The following is a 21,580-nucleotide window of genomic DNA, read 5'->3' on the forward strand; positions in this document are numbered from 1 at the left end:
GGACCCTATTTACCACCTGTTGACTCACAGGAAAGGAGGGGCAGTGTGAATTCTTGTTATCTCAGGGCCTTGTGAGAGGAAGTTAGCAAGTTCCAAGGCACAGATATTGGTTAGATTTCCAGGTCAGACCGTTCTTCATTAATATTACTTTTTTTGGTCTTTCATAAGAAATTATCACTTAATGTAACTGAGAAGGAATTCCCATAATTTTTATATGTCCTCTTATTTTTGGTATCCAATTATTAATTATTTATGTGATACTTCAAAACTTTGGAAAAGCAAACACTATCTCTGCTAAGAAGCAGTATTTTCAATACACCTTTAATCCCAGCACTTGAGTGGCAGAAGCAAGTTGTTACTTTGTGAAATCATAATACTTATGAGGAACCATAGGGACTTTGCAAACTGACCTAACACCAACATAGGGTGCATATCTGATAAAAGATAAATCACCACTAGGAAGACTTAGTTTGGAATCCAGTTTCTTTTGTCTCAGTCTGAATTTGAGTTATATTATTACTGAAGAATCATCACCAGTCTCACCTAGAATCCAGGATACTAGTTAAAATAATTAAATTTTGATGGTTTCCTCAAATTGCTTTCTATTTTCAAGTTAGGGAAATGTTTAGGCTGAAATTCCATGAAAATGCATGCACCAAAAATGCTCAGATGTAATATATATATATATATACATATATATATATGTATGTATATATATATATATATATATATATATATATATATATATATATAGAGAGAGAGAGAGAGAGAGAGAATTTAATGATGATCTGCTATTAGTCAGGAATACAATGAAAAGCAATCAACTCTAGAATTCAAAATGATCAATTAAGATTAACCTTGTATAAAATTATACATAGACTAAATGATGCACCCTTAGAATAGGATCATGAGCTGTCACATTGGATAATGGCATTAATTATTAATTTCACTCTTTTCTTGTAGGTGGTACTAGTGGTCTACACCAGTGTAGGATACTGGGTTTTTTTTTTTTTGTTTGTTTGTTTGTTTTTTATATTTGAATGAAATATCTGTTAAGTTAATGCTTTTTAAGTTTTCAATGGAAAAATGCCGTGAAGTTAATAATTTACTTCATGGTTTATTCATTTAAAACTTGAAAATTGATTTAAAATGTGGGTCAAGTAAAGGAAAGTCATATCTTAACCCATAGAATGTTAATATATATAATTTAATGCATGGAAAATTGCAGGGACTTAGAACTGGCTTTATAGATATGAATAATGAAATATTTCTGGGCTTAGGTGTGTTGGTAATGTCACATTAAATTTCTTTTATCAATTCACAGAAATATGTTCCTCCTGTTGTGATGTGTTTAGAGAAGTTGAAGGATGAAATTAAGAATTTCCAAGAAGTTCCAGAGAGTAAAATTAACATGAAATTATAAATGGATGTCTCATATCTGCTTGGTTTTCAAAATAAAAACTACATTCTAGAGAAAGACTGTTCTATTCAGTTACAGGCTTGTTCTTTTTGGAGCCATTTATGGCTCATAATTGAAGATGCAAAATTATTCTTAAAGCTCCTTAGAGAAAGCACAACAGATTGAATTCATAGTCCTCTAAAGATATGTGACTTGTTGGAAATGAGGATTATTGATAAAGTCTAGCTTAATTTCACGAAAAGACTAAAGGTAAACTCTAAATCTGGGTTACATTATAAATAGGACTAAGGTCCATCCTTTACTTCCATTATGTAAATTTTTGCTGCTGACTTTCTAAACAAATCCTATTGCTTATGAACTTGGGAATCATTTTGAGTTAAGCTTACAACATTTTCCTCTTAAGTATTGGCAATCTTGATAAGACAAGTTACACTAAAAATATTCTGAGATATAAAGTTTTACTTGGGGTTTATATAGTTATAAATTTAAGGTAAATGAATTCTCTTCCTAAGCCAAATAATCTTTTTATTTTGTTCATAAATTGGCCTATTAGGATTATTTCCCCTTCCTTCCATCTTCTATTATGTCCCATATATACTCTTTAATAAAACACAGAAGGCAGGGACACCTTGATTCATCAATAGATTGTTTTATTTTAGATGGCTATAGAGAGAATGCACCACAATTTTTTAACTCCACGCATTTAACACAACATGACATGTCATGGCTGCAGGGATAAGTAAAAGCCATGTAAAAGCACAAGTGAAACAGTACTCAAAGTCCAAGTAGATCACAGGAAAAAAAAGGGCTTTAGAAAAATAAAATTAAAAGACAAGCAACAAACAAACAAACAAACACAGACCTCTGATACCTGGTATTCTATTACTACCTTCCCACTAGAGTTATGGTGGGGAATTATCTTCAGAAAAGTGTTTTCCATTAATCATGACTCTAGCAATTATACTCAATATTTTTATTTTGCCATGCATCAGCACACCTTTCTTATACTGGTGAAGCAATGACCATTCCAGGAATCAGTTTATTTCTAGAAAATTATCCATAACTTGGGCACAAGCGCACAAATACCTGTTAGGAAAAATGAGTTACACTATAGTTGGAAGGAGAAGATGCATCTATTCAAGAACCAATTAGACTTTGAAAAGAGAAGAAAGACAAGAGAGCTTGCCCTCATCTCAGTCTTGGTCCTCCTAAACCCTCTGCTTGAGGTGAGTGTGGGGACAGCTCATGTCCAACTTTCCCCTATCATCTTCTTGGAACTTTTTGGGTTGGTTCGACATATTGACCTCCCTGGATCCGCTCTGGCTCCCCAGACAATTGAGAGCCTGCCCGCATCTCAGCCTTAGCCTCCTACATTCTCTCTTGAGACTTGGCCTCTGCATGAGAACTCAAAGAGAGCTCAGACCATCCAGAGTTACTGACATTGAAGTCCTGACCCACCTAAACCCATGGTAGAGAGAGTAGAAAGAGAGAAACCCCACCTGCCCCCACTGGAAGAAGGAATAGGCAGACAACAGAATAAGAACATATTCAAAATAGAAAGAACATGACACCACTGGAGTCTAGGGACTCTACTCCAACAACACCTGAATATACCAACACAGATGAAGCAGAAGAGAAGGACCTTAAAACAACATTATAAAGATAACAGAGACTCTCAAAGAGGAAATGATAGAATTCCTTAAAGAAATTGAAGAAAAACAAACAAGAAATGCAAGAAATCAACAAATCTCTTAAAGAAAGAAAGGAAAGCCAAGAAAAAAAAAGTCAAACAGATGAATGAAACCATTCAAGACCTGAAAACGGAAATAGAGACAATATAGAAAACACAAACTGTGGGAATGCTTGAAATACAAAAGCTTGGTAAATGATCAGAAAATGCAGATGCAAGCATAACCAAGAGGATACAAGAGATTAAAGAGAGAATCTCAAGGCGCTGAGGATAAACTAGAGGAAATAGATTCATTGTTCAAAGATAAACTTAAATCCAACAAATCCTTAACACAAAACCTAGATGCTGAAAAGACTTAGATAAAATCCAAAACCCCTTTGTGATAAAGGTCTTGGAGAGATCAGGTATAACAGGAAAATACCTAAACATAATATAAGCAATATAGAGTAATCCAACAGCCAACATCCAACTACATGAAACTTAATTTCTTCTAAAATTAGAAGAAAGACATGGAAGTCCACTATCTCCATATCTCTTCAATACTGTACTTGATGTCCTAACTAGAGCAATAAGACAACAAAAGGAGATCAAGGGGATTCATATTGGGAAGGAGGAAATCAAACTTTCACTATTTGCAGGTGATATGATAGTTTAGATAATTGACCTGAAAAACTCTAATAGAGAACTCCTACAGCCAATTAACACCTTCAGCAAAGTGGCAGGATACAAGATTAACAAACAAACAAATAAAAAATCTGTAACACTACTAAATACAAATGATAAAAGGGGTGAGAAAGAAATCAGAGAAACATCACCCTTTACAATAGCCACAAACAACATAAAATAACTTGGGGTAACTCTAACCAAACAAGTGAGAGACCTATATAGCAACAACTTTGAGTCTTTAAAGAAAGAAATTAAAGAAGTTACCAGAAAATGGAAAGATCTCCCTTGCTTTTCAATGGATAGGATCAACACCATAAAAATGCAGTCTTGCCAAAATCAATCTACAGATTCAAAGAAATTGCCATCAAAATCCCACCACAATTCTTCACTGACTTTGAAAGGACACTACTCAACTTTATATGGAAAAACAGAAGACCTAGGATAGCAGAAACAACCCTGTACAATAAAGGAACTTCAGGAGACATTACCATTCCCGACTTCAAGCTCTACTACAGAGCTACAGTACTGAAAACAGCCTGGTACTGGCACAATAATAGACGGGTAGACTAATGGAATCAAATTGGAAATCCTGATATTTTCCCACACAGCCATGAACACATGACTTTTGACAAAACAATTAAATTTATACAATGGAAAGAGGAAAGCATCTTCAATAAACGGTGATGGCATAACTGGATGCTGGTGTGTAGAAGACTGCAGATAGATCCATGTCTATCACCATGCACAAAACTTAAGTCAAATTGGATGAAAGACCTCAACATAAATCCAGGCACACTGAACCTCTTATGTGAGAAAGTGGGAGGTACCATAGAAAATTTTGGTACAGGAGACTACTTCCTGTGCATAACACCAGTAACACAGACACTGAGATTGACAATTAATACATGGATCCTCCTAAAATGGAAAAGCTTCTGTAAGGCAAAGGACACAGTCAACAAGACAAAATGGCAGCACACAGAGTGGGAAAAGATCTTCACCAACCCCACATCTAACAGAGTGCTGATTTTCAAAATATACAAAGAATCAAGAAGCTAGTCACCAAAACACCAAATAATCCTATTAAAAAATGTTGTACAGAATTGACTAGATAATTCTTAAAAGAGGATCCAAAATGGGTAAAAGACTTTTAAGAAAGTGCTCAACATCCTTAGCCATCAGAAAAATGCAAATCAAGGCAACTTGGAGATACCATCTTACTCCTGTAAGAATGGTTAAAATCAGGAACACTAATGCCAGTTATGCTGGAGAGGATGTTGATGGGGGGCATGGGGGCACTGCTCCACTGCTGATAGTACAAGCTTGTATAGCCATCACTATTTTCCTCAGGAGAATGGGATTAGTCTTCCACAGAACCTGGCAATTCCACTCTTAGCATATACCCCCCCAAAAAAAACCCATACAACAAAGACATCTGTTCAGCTGTGTTCATAGCAGCATTATTTGTAATAGCAAGAACTTGGAAACAACCTAGATTCCCTTCGTCTGAAGAATGGATAAAGAATATGTAGCACATTTACACAATGGAGTACTACTCTGTGGAAAAACAAAACAAAACAAAACAACAGAACCTTGAAATTCTCCAGACCAATGGATGGGACTAAAGAAACCATCCTGAGGGAGATAACCCAGTCACAAAAAGATGAACATGGTATGAACTCATTCATATATAGATATCGGACATAGAACAATGCACCACCATCCTACGATTCACACAACCAGAAAAGCTTGAATACAAGGAGGACCCTAAGAGAGACATACAAGGTCCCCTACAGAAAGGGAAAGGGACAAGATCCCCTGAGCATATTGGGAGTAAGGGGAGGCAGTGAGTGGAGAGGGAATTAGGAGAAAGAGAAGAGGACAAAAGGAGAGGAGAGGAGAACATGTGGGTCCTTGATGATTGAGTCAGGGGAGGAATAAAGGAGAGCAAGAAAAGAGATACCATAATAGAGGGAGCCATTATAAGTTTGAAAAGAAAACTGGCAACAGGGAAATGTTCAGGGCCCTACAAGGATAATGCCAACTAACAATCTCAGAAATAGTGGAGAGGCTACCTTAAATGTCCTTCCCTTATGATATTAATAACTACTTTATATGCCATCATAGAGCCCTCATCTAGTAGCTGATGGAAACAGAAGCGACACCTATAGCTAAATACTGAGCTGAACTCCTAAAATCCAATTCCAGAGAAGAAGAGATGAGCAAAGGGTTCAAGACCAGGGAACAGCTCATTTAGAAGGCCTGGGTAGTCTATTGGATCTCTGACTGGAATCAGGGTGTATCCCCGGTGCATAAATAGTACCTGGAAGCACATTCCCCATGGAGCTATACTGCCTTAGCCTAGAGACATGATGGAGGACATAGGCACTACCACAAATGACAAATTTTGTTGAGCACTCCTAAATGGTCTTACACTCCCTGGGAGTGGGTGGGGAATGGGATGGGAGTGGTGTTTGGAGGGTATGGGAGGATGGGAGGGAAAGTGAACTGAGTCAATATGTAAAATAAATAAAATAATAAGCAATAAAGACACATCAGTAAAGGGAGCCATTAGAGGTTTAAAGAGAAATATCCAGAGATCCACAAGAAAGAACCCAACTGAGAATCTATGCAATAGTGGAGATGCTTCCTTAAATGCCCTTCCCCTAGAATGAGAATGGCGACTCTTAAATGCCATCCTAGAGCTTTCATCCACTAGCTGATGGAAGCAGAAGCAGAGATCCACTAGTAAGCACTGAGCCAGTTGCAGAGAGGGAGGAGTAACAAAAAAATTGGTTAAGACCAGACTGGGAAAACCCACAGAAACAGCTGATTTCTCATGGACCCCATAAAACTGGATTCAGCTAAATTATTTCAAACAAGGAAGTATATATATGTAACAATATGTGCATTAGCAAGTCAAAGTAAACTCAAGTAAAGTAATTTTACATATATATGTTCATATTTATATAGAGTACTTATTCTATCTCTATGTATATTTTATTAAAGATGTAGCAAATATCCAATTTTTAATAATTACATATTTTATTTATCAGAATAAAAATGTTTTCATAATAACCAGAATAGTGAAATTTTTTATATTAGTTTTGATTTACCCTTGCATCTCAGGACTTTCATACTCTACAGCAGTGATTTTTTTCAAGGAGACCTTTCCTAGTCATGGAAAAGCTGACAATATGCACCCACAGAGTTTAGATCCTGACTATCTGATGACAGCAACAACTTTAAAACATATTGGTATTGAGGACTAGAGATCTACCCAGAACTGGTTGCTATGTACCCCTGTAGACACGGTACTACATACTAATCTCATTGGAAAAACGGGCAACCATAAACCGGTACACAGCTGAAAACAGACTGGTGGCAGATTTTCCCTTGTCTTGAATTAAGCTACATTTCCACCTCTATTTTAAGGACTAGTAATTAATTTTTATGTGGTTGCTATAAGTAAAGAACACTGAATATTCTTAAATCTTAGATTGTAAAGATTTTTCATTGGTATTACAATTTTAATGAATTTGTCATTTATTTTCAGAATCCATTGTAAGATTCTATATGACAACTACTTTTCTGAGTTGTATTTGATGATTTAGTTTAGCTGTTAACATTTTCAGTGTCCAATATTTGAGATCTAATGCCCAATTTCAAAAATGTATTTAAATTTATTAAATTTAAATAACATGAAAGGTGACAATCTGTTCCATCAGATATAAATGTAAACAGTTCTTTTATACTCAATTATCATTGCTTTCAGCTACAAAGAATAGATTTAGAAATTTTCCTATTAATCTTGCTGATATATAGAAAAAGTCATGAAGCTGTTTTGATTTTCATAGCTCACTTAAATATATCAAATGACTTAGAGTTAAAATCCATTATGTCCTATTACTAAACCTTAGGAATCACTAGTATTTGTTTTCAGCATGTTGAAACAATATATATATATATATATATATATATATATATATATATATATATATGGGTTAAGGGTACAATAAAATCACTTATCAGATTTGGTAAGGATTTTGTGTCACCAATTTGTTGATTTTCTTTGTTTCATAAGCATAAAATTGAATTCCAAAAGACAATAACTGGATGAAATGTAATTGTTTTCACCTTATACATAAAGGTCATTGCTAAAATATCAAAGTAAGGAATTGCAAAGTATGAACCCTAAACAGAATAACACATTACTTAATTTAGAAGGATTTACTTGAATATGAAATGATGCAAATAAATCCTATGCTCATTTCCTATTGCCAAATTTATTATATTTATTTTATTCATTTTTATTTTTAGTGTCTTCCTATATAAACATGATTGGCCTAGAAATAACGAGGTACCCACATGTAGAATCAAACTTGTAATCTTTCTTCCTCACTTTCCCAAGGGTTAGAATTAAAGGAATGTGTTACCATGGCCAGATATTCTCTTAAGCTTTATACATCATAATATTACTATTTCTATTCATTTTCTGTAGCAGTACCACAGAACTAGAAAATTGTTATGGTTCTGATCATGCTTAAAACAAACAAATAAAGGTAGGTATTTTTGTTGGTCCAAGTGAAATATTTTATTTTATATATTTGTTTGCCTAATTTGTTTTCCTCTCTTTACTTAATATATCTACTTAATTAATTTTTTTCATGTAATGTATTTTGATCATTTTTTTTCCTCTCTCGAATTCTTCAACATCCTTGCCACCCAACACACAAAAATTGTGTCACAAAAAAAAAATATGCTCAGGTAAGTCAGATTGGGTCCTAGCACTGAGACTGGAAAATGGGAAACGGGGATGAAGTCTCACTCTTAACTAAGATGTTTGCTATTCATAAGTACTACAAAAGGGAAAGTCATTTTTCTACACTAGAGTGTCTCTGTTATATTAACCATACTCTAAGACAGGCCATGACAAAGAATATTGTCCAACACAAAACAAACTCCATGTTTTATTATTATTATTTTTAAGCTTGATTCAATCTCCTTTCCCTTGGCATTTTTGTCTTACTTTTTCATTGTTTTGATTTTCATATGGTGTTTGTATGTATTTGTAATGAGATAGAAAGGTAGATTTTAAAAGTTTTAATTATGTATATGAATGAGTGTGTGGATGTGAATAGTACACATTAGTGTTATTGCCATGGAGGCAAGAAGGAGGTCATGGAGCCTGAGGAGAAGTATTACAGGTTGTGAATGTCTGTGCTGGTCAGATTTGGCCAGTTTGAAACAGACAGACTTTTGGGAAGACAGAATGTTGATAAAATGTCTCCATGAGATTTGTTTTTAGACAAGTATCTTGGGTTATTGTTTCATTTAATGGATGAGATGGGATGTCTCAGGTCATTGTGGGGAGTGCCAATTCTGAAGGGTGGTCCTTGAATATATAAGAAGGCAGGTAAAGAAAATCACGGAGAACAATCCTGTAAGCAGTGTTCCTCTGTGGCTTCTGCTTCAGCTCCTACTTAGAGTTTTTGCCTTGGCTTTGTTCAATGGACTATATGGTAAATAAATCTTCTGAACTTGCTCTTGTTAATAGTGATTTTTTTGTTGTTGTTTTATATTTTTCAGTTTCTGTGTTTTTGAAATTTTGATGATAATACCATTAAATCTGTAGGTTAACTTAGCTAGGTAGCATGGACACTTTCACAATATTAATCCTGGCATTGGATTCATGTATATTCTGATATGTTCTACAGAATGTTGGTTTTAAGTATTACTATGGTTTTAATTTTTTCTTTAGAGTGGAAGAACTCACAGCTTCATGTTTAATTTTATACACTTCTGATCTCAGAGAACATATTTCCAGAGCCAACTCCTTCCTTTCCCTCTCTTACTTGAGGGTTGGCCCTTCTCTTCATTTGTTTGAACCCTCCCTTTAGCTTCTGATTTTCTCCTGGAAACATGGCCACTCTGCAATCAATTCTAGAGACTGTGGGAGCTAACATCAACCATTTTTCTAGCTGTGATTTTACCTAACTGTTGTAAGTAGGGTTTCCTGCCGGCCTGTACCCACTGAAGCGCCAGCACCAAATAACTCACCGAGACTTGTATTTGATATAATGCTGTTGGCCAGGTACTAGTTTCTTATTGGATAGCTCTGTCTTAATTATTAACCCATTGCTGTTAATCTAAGTATTTCCACGTGGTCTCATCTTACCAGAGAGTGTCTCCGGTCCTCTGTTTTCTCTACATGCTGACTCCTCTTTACTACTTCCTTGAATCATCCTTGTCTCCTAGTCCCACCTGTCTTCCTTTCTTATTGGCCAACAGTGCTTTATTCATTAACCAGTATGAGAAACATATTTACAGAACGACATCTCCCATCATCTCTTTTCTGTCTAAAAATGAAGGGTTTTATCCCATAATTACTTGTTCTCTGAATTCCACTTGTCATTTGCAAAGAGAAGCTTCTTTGATAATGGATGGAAACTACACTTACTTGTGAATATTAGTATAAATATTCAGAAGACATTTAGGAATCATTCTGGTCTAGTAGAGTAAGGCTGGAAGTTTCACCTTTAAGACCTATGACCAAAGAGGCCCCAGGTAGTTGGCTAGGTATTAAGTACCAGATACAATTTCCTTCTGTTTTAATGCCTCTTATCATAGGGTGCATATAATTTATTTCAATTTACTAAATGTAAGATCTAATATACCAAATAGCAGGCACTATTTTCATATGTGTGTTTCTTACTGATTATTCTCAGTCATCCTTCAGATAAATTTCTTGGGTTAATATGAAATAAATAAAAAATTGATGTGTAGTTAGCATATCTGTAATTATTTGTCAGAAAATATATGCTACCATTTGATAAAAAACACAAAAGCTTTCAAATTTGGTATATTTGTCATTTATTTTAATTGTTACTCTTCTATTTGCAATACTTACTTTTCTTTTTACCTTTTTTTTTCTTTTTGGTGTTCTTCCTGAAAAAGTTGCAAAGTAGAATTTATTTTTTATACTGAATTAGAATTAACATTTTTGCAGTTTCTAACTGTTTCAAACACACAAAAGCAACATTCTACTGTGACTTTTTTATGGGTTTGCTAATGTTAAATCAGTAATATACTACTCTGAGCATGACAAAAATCACAGTGTAGTACTCTTTCTGAACTCTGGATTTATGTCATACCTTGGAATATAGAGTTATAACAATATAACCTCACCATCTGTAGGTCTGCACATCATAATATCTTTTTATCTTTATTACCACAACACTTCTTCACAAATTCATAAGTTTATGAGAATAAACACATGCTATTATCCTCTGAATCTGTCAGTAGACATTCATGATAAGTAAATTGCCCAGAAAACATTTACACTGAACATGATTTTAATGATATGTTGTACCTATAAAAGAGATATAAAAGCTCTATATTGTATATTGTAGACTTGGGGAAAAAAGTCGTTTGAAGAATTAAACATGTTGACACAGAATAACAACAACATTAAACCTTGCTAGGTGAGAATTGCTATTGTTAGAAATTAACTTTAGAGAAGAAAGAAACATCAGTTAACATCATCTCATGAAAGGACATCTTTAGAGAATTATTGGACAATTATTGGCTTTGATTTGATTTTAGATATTGTAGATGTGAGGATAATCATAAAGCAAAATAAAAGATCTCTGAGATTAAATCAATGAAATAGGAACACTGAAAAGTAATTCAAGAGCCAGTAAACATGATACAAAGCATTTATTTTAATTTTTGATAGACTTAAAATCATTCTACATCTATAGACAGTTAATTTAGCTGGGTGTGGGAATACATACAAAGCAACATAACTCCCTATGTAACTTTACAGATTTAATGGCTTCTAGAGGAGGAAGAAACATCAGAACTCCCAAAATCACAGAGAGCCTATCGAAATTCTTTGTCAATTTCAGGCTTAACCTATACATTTGTTCATTCAAAAACACTTATCTTAACTTTGTCTTATATGTCCTTTATATTGTGAAAGATGATGGTAAAAACTGTACATCGCAAAAGAAAAGAAAGAGAGTAGCACGGTTTGCTGGCATACACATTTAATTCCAGCATTCGGGAGACAGAGGCAGGCAGATCTCTTTGATTTCAAGGCCAGCCTGTTGTATGGACTGGATTCCAGGGCAATCATAGTTACACAGATTTCCCTGTCTCAAAAAATGAAAAACAAAATAGAGTAATAAAAAAGCCATCTAAAGATGGGGAATACACAGAGAATCTGAATACTGTATGCTATTGTGTTGTCTTTGAATTGCTTGAATGCAAAGGAAGGAACAACAACAGCTAAAATACATTTGATTATCACTGTTACTGAATTAATACAATTTTTATATTTTAAAAATACTTTGACTTCAAATTTAAGCATAAGGACAGGATACTGAGGGAAAGAATTTCTATTTTTGTTTCCACAGAAAATGAAAAACCGTGGATTACTTCCAGACTAACATTGTTTGATAAAGCAAGATCCCCTAAAGCAATGCCCCTGGTGATCCAACATTTAAAACAGCTGGGACAAGGCAGCCTTGAAGCCTATAGTCAGGATTTCTGCATTGTCTTAGGAGTCCCATGGTATCACTGAAGCCCCAACAATCAGGAAACTGTTTGGAAAGAATGATGCCCAAATTTCAAATATTGTCTATAAATGTTAGCTTTTGTTTACAGGGGGTTGGTTATAAATGGTTATTGATTATAACCAATCTCCTTTTAAAGGTAAAAAGGAGATTACGGTATATAAGTGAATACTTTGTTTTGGAATGGAGTTTCATTTCATTGATATAATTTAAAGGTCAATTTTGTGATATGTATGTTTCTCCTCTTGTTTAGGTAATCTGTTTAAATAGTTCATTTAAAAATGTAATGTATAATTTAGTACAGATTATAGATAGTTACCGATAATAGTCAAAATTTATAGTTATGTTAGGATTTTGAGATATACAGAAACAGATATATTTGATATGGATAAATATTCTTCATACTTTTCAAACACCTATAGTTGCTATAAGACTAAGCATCCCCCTATGAATAAAGGCTGGGCAAGTTGACCTACTATGAGGAATAGACTCCCAAAAGATAATAAGAACATTGGATACAGATCCTGTTCCCACTGGTAGTAGTCCTATTGGAGGACCAAGGTACATAACTTTAGCATATAATGCTGAGTGCTTAGGTGAGTCTCTTGCAGGCTTCCTGGCTGTTGGTTCAGTGTCTAAGAGCCCCTGTGAGCACAGGTTAGTTGATTCTGTGAGGTTTCTTGTAGTGTTCCTGACTCTTCTGTCTTGTATATTTCCTGTTGTCTTGTACAGGATTTCTTGATTTCTAATGTTTGGCTGTGGGTCTATATCTGTTTCTATAAGTGGCTGGATGAAGCCTCTTTGAGGAAAATTGGGTTACATCATTCCATTGACATTTCTTTCTTCCAGTCATGTTTGATTCTATTCTAGTCATCCAGCCTATGGTTTCTGGTGCTCCAGGCAGTATCATGACTGGACTTACTCTCCTGGCATGTGTTTTAGGCCAGACTTGTCATTGGTTGTCCACTCGTTCCTTATCTAGGCCATCCTTACAGCAGCACATTCCATAAGTAGGAGAGACAGCAGTCAAAAGTTATGTGGCTCAGATGTCCCATTCCATCCACTTGAAGTCTTGTCTGTTCACAGGAGATGACCAGATAAGGTTAATACCCACTATTGCTAGGAGTCTGAGTGGGATCATCCTCGTAGATTCCTGGAAGATTTTCTTGAGCCAGGTTTTTACCTGACTCTCTCTCTCTCAGTCCATTCACAAAAATCTCTTCTATTTCCCCTTCCCAGGGAGATCTGGGTATCTCACATGAATCCTCCTTCTTGCCTAGTTCTATGGGTCTGTGAATTGTAACATAGTTATCATTTATTTACAGCTAATATTCACTTATTGGTGAGTACTTATTATGTTTGTTTTTCTGGGTCTGGGTTACCTCACTTAGAAAGATTTGTTTTCGAGTTCCATCTATTTGCCTTCAATTTCCTGGGTAATATTCCTTTGTGCAAATGTACCACATTTTCTTTATCCGTTCCTTCATTGAGGGATATCTAAATTGTTTCAAGGCTCTGGCTATTAAAAATAAGTTTCTATGCTCATAGCTGAACTCCTATTGTTGTGATATTATTGAGCATCCTTTGTGTATAGGCCAAGAGTGGTACTGCTTGGTCTGATGGTAGATTGACTCCCAATTTTCTGAGAAACCACCACACTGAATTCCAAAGTGGCTATACAGGTTTGCATTCCCACCAGCAATGGAGAAGTGTTCCTCCTGCTTTCCAGCATAAGCTATCACTTGTGTTTTGATGTCAGTCATTCTGAAACATGGGAGAAGGAATTTCAGAATGGTTCGGATTTATATTTTTCTGATGGCTAATGTTGTTGAACATCTTCTTGAGTGTTTCTTGGCTATTTGATGTTATTCTGTAGAAAATTATCTGTTTAAATCTATATTCATTTTAATTAGGTTATTTTGTTTGCTAATATCTAGTTTCTTGAGTTCTTTATATATTTTGAAAATCAGCCTTTTGTCAGATGTGGGATTGGTGACATTTCTTTTCCTATTCCGGAGGCTGCTGACGTATCCCATTAATGGTTTCCTGTGCCTTATAGAACTTTTTCAGTTTCATGAGATCCTATTTTTTAAGTGTTGATCTTCCTGTCTGACCTATTATTGTCCTGTTCAAAAGTTGTCCCCTATTCCAATGTGTTCAAGGCTAGCACTCATTTACTTTCTATCATGTTCAGAGTATCTGGATTTATGCCGAGGTCTATGATCCACTTGGACTTGAATTTGCTTCAGAGTGATGGATATGGATCCCTATGCATTGTTCTACATGCTGACATCCAGTTAGAACAGCATTTATTGAAGGTGCTCTTTTTTTTTCCCATTGTGTAATTTTGACTTCTTTTCTTTGTCAAACTGTGGTGTCCATAGGTATGTGGATTTACATCTGGGTCTTCCATTTAATTCTATTGATACACCTGCCTGGTTTTATGCCAATACCATGCAGTTTTATTAGTATAACACTATAGTAGAGCTTGATATAAGAGATGGGAATACCTCCAGAAGTGCATTTACTATTCAGGATTGTTTTAACTATCCTGTTTGTTTGTTTGTTTTTGGTCATACATATGAAGTTGAGTTTCTTCTTTCAAGTATGTAAAGAATAATGTTGACATTTTAACGGGGATTGCATTGAATCTGTTGATTATTTTTGGTATGATGGCCATTTTTACTATGTTAATTCTACTGATCCATGAGCATCGGAGATCTTTCCATCCTCTGATACCTTATCTAATTCCTTTATACAAATACTTGAAGTTCTTGTCATACAGGTCTTCAACTTCCTGTGTTCACACTGAGATATTTTATATTATTTGAGGCTATTGTAAAAGGTATTGCTTTCCTGATTTCTTTTTAAGCCTACATATCATTTGTATATAAGAAGCCTGCTGAATGTTGTGAGTTAATCTTGTATCCAGCCAGTTGGCTAAAGATCTTTACTAGCTGTAAGTGTTCCCTGGTAGAGTTTCTGGGTTCGCTTATGTAGTCTATCACATTATCTGCAAAGGATGAAACTTTGATATCTTCCTTTCTGATTTGTATTTCCTTGGTTTCCTTTAGTTTTCTTACTGCCTTAGCTACATCTTCAAGTACTATATTAGTAAGCATGGAAAGAATCATTTCTACAATTTGTAATGCTTTAAAAATCTCTGTCTTTAGTAATATGTATCAGTAGTTCCTCTTGTCCAGGACTTTTGTCATTAGTGTAATTGAACTTTGTCTTTTCTGGTGGGATCACTGTTTTCCTTGTGGCTTTGCTCAAATCTTGAATGCAAATCCATGCCTATTAAAGTGGGATTTAATTAATAAGCATTTATAATCAAGCAATAAAGCCTCTGGATATTTGCAGGAGGTCAACATAAGAACAAAAGAATTTACTGAGAAGTTTTTACATGGGGGTGGAGTATAATATATGAAAGGGTTCCTTACTGGTGCTGCCATGGGGGAACAAGAGTTTGAACTCAGCTGTGACTCAAACAAGACAAGCAAAGAGAACTCTTTAGTTGTTAGCATCAAAACCTGAAAGAATTAAGACTATTCATAAAATGATTTAAAATAATTCATAAATGAATGTATAGAAGGTGCATAGTAACATGCAAAAATGCATGGTACTAGAAAGGCAGAAGGCACTTTGATTCATAGATTACAGCAAAGGTCCCCAGAAAAGAATGGATAATATGACAGTTGAATGTTATCTATGGCCTTCCAAGATCCCATTTCCCAGGCCAAAGCACTTCCCTATGGGATATTGGATGGTAATTCCACTTAGCCAGAGAAATGCCCTCATCTGTATCAAAATCTCTGATCTAATAGCATAGCCAGTTCTGGAGTATAAAATAGTCACCATCCTGACCTTCTTGTTTTGAAGTGGAAGCCTCACTTTTCTTGTGAGAACAATTCTCCTATGCATCAATTTTAAAGGATTATCATCCCTACCTGGAAGAGGACTCAGTAAGTAAGATCAATTACTGCTAAGCATATTTAATGGTGGTAGCATGCCTCAAGCATAAGGTGAATAAGAAGATTTGGACAGAAATGATGATATCTATAAATATCTGTGGGCTGCCATGATCCAATATCTTCTAATAAAAAAACTAATCCTCCCTTACTCCCAGAACAGCATCTGTCCCTCCTGATAAAGTCAGCCTCTGTTGATAATTACATCTTTGAGACTGTAGGAGAACAGACCTTCACATAGAGTCTCCAATTCCAAGAACTGCCTATGCCCTTATAACTCTCAGGTCCCCAACGACACTTAGGCACAATCTCTATTCCTACAAAGAGACTGTCACTTTTTACTGACATAATGGGAGGATAGTCCATTTCTGATGGAAATTTTGATTCATTATTTAGTTTTTTTCCACATCTCCTAGGACAATTTTAATCTAACAATAAGGATCTTAGTTCAACAGGGAAAAAGATAGGTGTGGTCAAATCTGACTTAAGTCTAGAATTATGGAATGCTGAAGATAGGAAGAGTTCTGGGGCTTGCTGGTTGCCAACCTAGCTCCAGGTTTGATGTGAGACCTGTCCCCAGGAAATAAGTTTAAGCATACCCCACATCTTCCACTGGTCACTGTATGTGCCCAAGTATGTATATACACACAATATGTGAATGTACCACACACAGAGACAAACACAAAGACACAGACTGACAGACAGACAGACAGGCAGGCACACACACACACACACACACACACACACACACACACACACACACCAAGAAAGAGAAAAAGAAAAGGACAGAAAGAGATGGAGAGAGACAGAAACCGAAACAAAAATATTCAGAGACTGAGAAAGAGATGAAGATAGAGAGAGGAGAGAGAGAGAGAGAGAGAGAGAGAGAGAGAGAGAGAGAGAACAATGAGGAGGAGGAGGGGAGAAGAAGACAGGAATGAAAATCTAAGCCTAAGCCTCTCCTTTTCTTGATTTCTGGTGGCAGACGACAACAAAAGTGAACTCAGGAACAAAGGTAACTGTTGATCCATAGGAACATAGGCATTAGATATAGTTCACAGGCTGATAGCTCAGCAGTTCAGATCTCAGTAAGGCACAGAAAAACAAAACAAACTAACAAATAAACAAATACTGTGGAAGTGACTACTAAGACCTACACTGACTGAAGCAGACTGTTTTTGAAGGAGGTTCCCCAAGTAATACATTGTCTCTAAAGTGGATGCTTAAGACCTGAATAGCAATTATTTGGACTGTGAAATTAAATCATTGTAGCTTCAGCTTTATTGACTTTGAGGGAAGAAAAGAAAGCCTTTGCAGTTGCTCTATTGTAGAGTCACAAGGACGAAAGAGCTGAAGAACAGGCACAGATGCTATTTGTAAGAGCCATATATGTATAAGGATGGTCAAAAGTTAGGATAGACAACCATTCTATGGTAAAAGCAGAGACACAGTATGGAACAAGAGGCTTTTGAGATTTTATATTCTGATATGTAGGCAGAAGCCCCTGAGGACCTGGATCACTGGGATCTCTCTCTCTCTCTCTGTCTCTCTCTCTCTCTCTCTGTCTGTCTGTCTCTGTCTCTGTCTCTCTCTCTCTCTTTGTATGCTGACTACCATATTTTCCATTGTGGAGATGCTTTCTCAGAAAGAGATTCATCACCAACTGGTGCTTACCTTCCAAAATATGTCTCACTTACCTTCCAAAAGTCCATCATTATAGGAAAAAAGACTTTCAAGTGAATTACTTGTCTAGTCAGAGATACTTAGTTACATAGAAATCTTTGCAGGAAAAGTGTTTGTGTTTCATGTATAGAAATCATTATGCCAAAGCTAAAATTTACTTCTTATACTTAGCAAAAACTACACTAATCATTCCAACATTAAAGAAAACATGATTGTGATAGAGCTTGGCCTTCTAACAGGGGACACAGATCATATATATATGACCTACAAATCCTGGTCAGAATGTATTAATAAGATAAAAGATTATGCTTCTAGAAGCTGATACTGATGTTCTTGGATCAAGGGTATATCTTCTAAATGAAAATAGAACAAACAAACAAACAAAAAAAACCCACAAACAAACCAAAAACAACACAACAATTTTCTGATGGGATAATCTCCTTGTGACATGGGTTTTAATATTCTGATAAGGTAATTGGAAAACAGTTGTATTTAAATTTCATTTTTTTTGTTTTATATGAATGATAATTTTCCTATATATCTGTATATGCACCCCATGTGCTTCTTGTATTCTTGGCCTGAAGATGATGTAGATACCCTGTTATTGAAGTTAGGAATGTATGAGCTGTACTGTAAGATGAAAGGGAACCCTTACCCACTGTTCCATCTACTCATCCCATTTTTCTTAAAAGTATTTGTAACATACCATTTGGTTATTTCTTCTAATCTTGAAAAAAAGTTAACCCTATTAAATAAAATAGAATATCTAGTAGTCTGGGGAACACTAAATGATAAAATGTTCAAAGCATGGAACATATGTTAAGATATTGGACACCAACATGATAACTATTTCATAAGATGATGGGGAGGGGATATACAGAAACCAGGAACACTGATATGAATAGCAGTTCATCTTGCTGTCCTCTCCACTATTACAAGGACATCCTGTTTATATTTGTGAGCAAAGAGGATCCTAAATTAACAGCCGGTGGTAGATTAGAATGGTAATCAGGAACACTTGGTTTGGTACAGTCAGTGGAGGTCCCACTACAACATAACAGACCTAAGTCAAGATAGATGGAAATCTAACATACATTTTGTGTGTGTGTGTGTGTGTGTGTGTGTGTGTGTTCATGCACAAATGAATAAGAAGATGCTAAAGGCATCTGAAGAGCAAAATTTTATTATATTTCGTTGAGCTGAAACTCAGACATAAAATTCCTTGATGAAAAGAGACTCCAAGAAGGAAGACCTTCTAACAAGATCATGTAGACAGCACATGCACTGAGAGTCCTTCACTCTCACTGAGAGTTCTTGTGCCAGTGTTTCCTTGGCTGAGATTTTGGGAACACTGCTACTTCCTTACAGAGCTTTGGCTCCTAGGAATGAGATTATCCTGCTTAGGAAATCATGGGCCCAGAAGCCTGTCATACCTGAGACATCTTATATTTCCAATTAATACAACATAAAAATTCATCATCTTTCCCCAAGGTAGGACCAACATGGGCTTCCATTAGTGTTCTAGGATGAAATCAATTGAGACTAGTTATTTGCTTGGCTTTCCCCTCCTATCTTGAATTCCTTTTTCTGATCTTCCCTAGTGCTCTCACTCCCATAATAGTTTCCAAAACATAGTTGCAATTTGTTGGATTCATATTTTGCTTGTAAAATAACTCACCTTAATAACCACATACAAAGTGAAAATGTTGTCTGCTTATAACATGCAGGAGAATGGGCTTAGGGAAATGTGTGTATTCTAAATGCTCCTATCATTTCTTCTTCTTTGTTTGATATATGCATTCATATGGGCCTTATTATACACCTTATATGTGTCTGTTCCAACTTCAATAGAGTCTATTTAGTAATGGTGTGCATGGCATAGTGACTCCACATGCATTGTTCTTTTTTGTTGTTGTTGTTTTAGGTTTTTGGCTTGTTTGTTGCTTTGAGACAGGATTTCTCTGTATTGCTTTGGAGCCTGACCTGGAACTAGTTCTGTAGTTCAGGCTAGCCTGGAACTCATAGAGATCCTCCTGCCTCTGCCTCCCTGGTGCTGGGATTAAAGGTGTGTACTGCCAAGTCCTGGCTCCACTTGCATTGTTAGTTGCAGAGCTAGCTAGACGTTTCACTGCAGTGCAACTTATTTGGCAAATTATCTTAAATATCTATGAACTTTCTTTCAGTGAATACATTTTAAGATTAACCTTAATGATGATTTCTAATATAAACTGGTGTATAACCTTGTGCAGGACACCAATTTAAAAGTTTTTATATTATAAAAATAGTTTTTTCAGTTATACTATGAAGCTAATAATGGTATTGTTCATAATCTCTACATTCTGAAGAACAAGGAAAGTATGAGATATAGAGAAGGAAAGAGTGTTCAATGTAATTATTTCCATGATAATATTTTTAAATGTTTTATTTTAAAAGTGTGTGTGTGTGTGTATGTGTGTGTGTGTGTGTGTGTGTGTGTGTGTTTGAATGCAGTGTCTGGAGAGGACAAGATGATCATATCTTCTGGGAATGGGAGTGTCAGTTATACTTGGGAACCATCCCATAAGATAAGTGTGTTGCAAACTAAACTTTTGTCATCTGCAAAACCAGTATGTACTTTTAACTATTGAGCCAACCCTTCTACTCTTTATGACACTATATTTTTATGACAAAGTATAAATAACCTTATTTCCTTTAATTTTATAACACCACTATTTTTTCCATGCTTTTTGAGAGGGATCAATCATTTGCATCGACTCTACATAGAGAAGTTAAGCAGAATAATATCATTTACTTTTACAGTTTGGTTTTTATTGTAATGCAAAGTGTTCTAGAGGGGAAATTTTCAGGGATTATTAATCAAAGGAAACGTAGAAGCAGCTTGGTACAAAAATATCTGCTTTTAGGGATAGTCTTAGATTTTTCTTTATATAAATTGAGTGTTTACAGATTCATTCTCATTGTGAGCATTAGCTTTTTATAAATAGTTTGTGGTTTGGCTCAGAAAGTTATTTACATAATAAAAGAAAAACTGTGTTCTTTGATTTTTTTGTGCCTCTTTGGAAATTCATTTCGATTATAGTGATTCCAGAGTCATGTGATGAGAAATGTCATTCTGTAAATGTTTCTCATGCTGGTTAATGAATAAAGCACTGTTGGCCAATAGGAAAGGAAGATAGGCAAGACTGGGAGACAAGGAGGAAAGAGGAAGTAGTAAGGAGGAGAGTCAAGATGGAGAGTCTGGAGAAAGCAGTATGCCGGCCGGCTCCCCGGTAAGAGAAATACATAGATCAGCAGAAATGAGTTAATAATTAAGACAGAGCTAGCCGATAAGAAACTAGCAATGGGCCAACAGAATTATATCAAATACAGAGTCTCAGTATGTTAATTCGGGCAGGCGCAGCAGTGGGACAAGACCAGCGGCGGCAGGTGGAAAAACCGTATTTCTTACAGTCATGATTTAAATAATGATCAAGAATATTATAATTCATAGTAATTTGAGTCAATTTCATATAAATTATACATTTTCCTTAAGAAAGAAAGCAATCACTGGAGTTACAAAGATAAAAGCGGCTTC

Source organism: Phodopus roborovskii, unplaced genomic scaffold (assembly GCF_943737965.1).
Source record: "Phodopus roborovskii unplaced genomic scaffold, PHOROB, whole genome shotgun sequence".
NCBI classification, from domain to species: domain Eukaryota; kingdom Metazoa; phylum Chordata; class Mammalia; order Rodentia; family Cricetidae; genus Phodopus; species Phodopus roborovskii.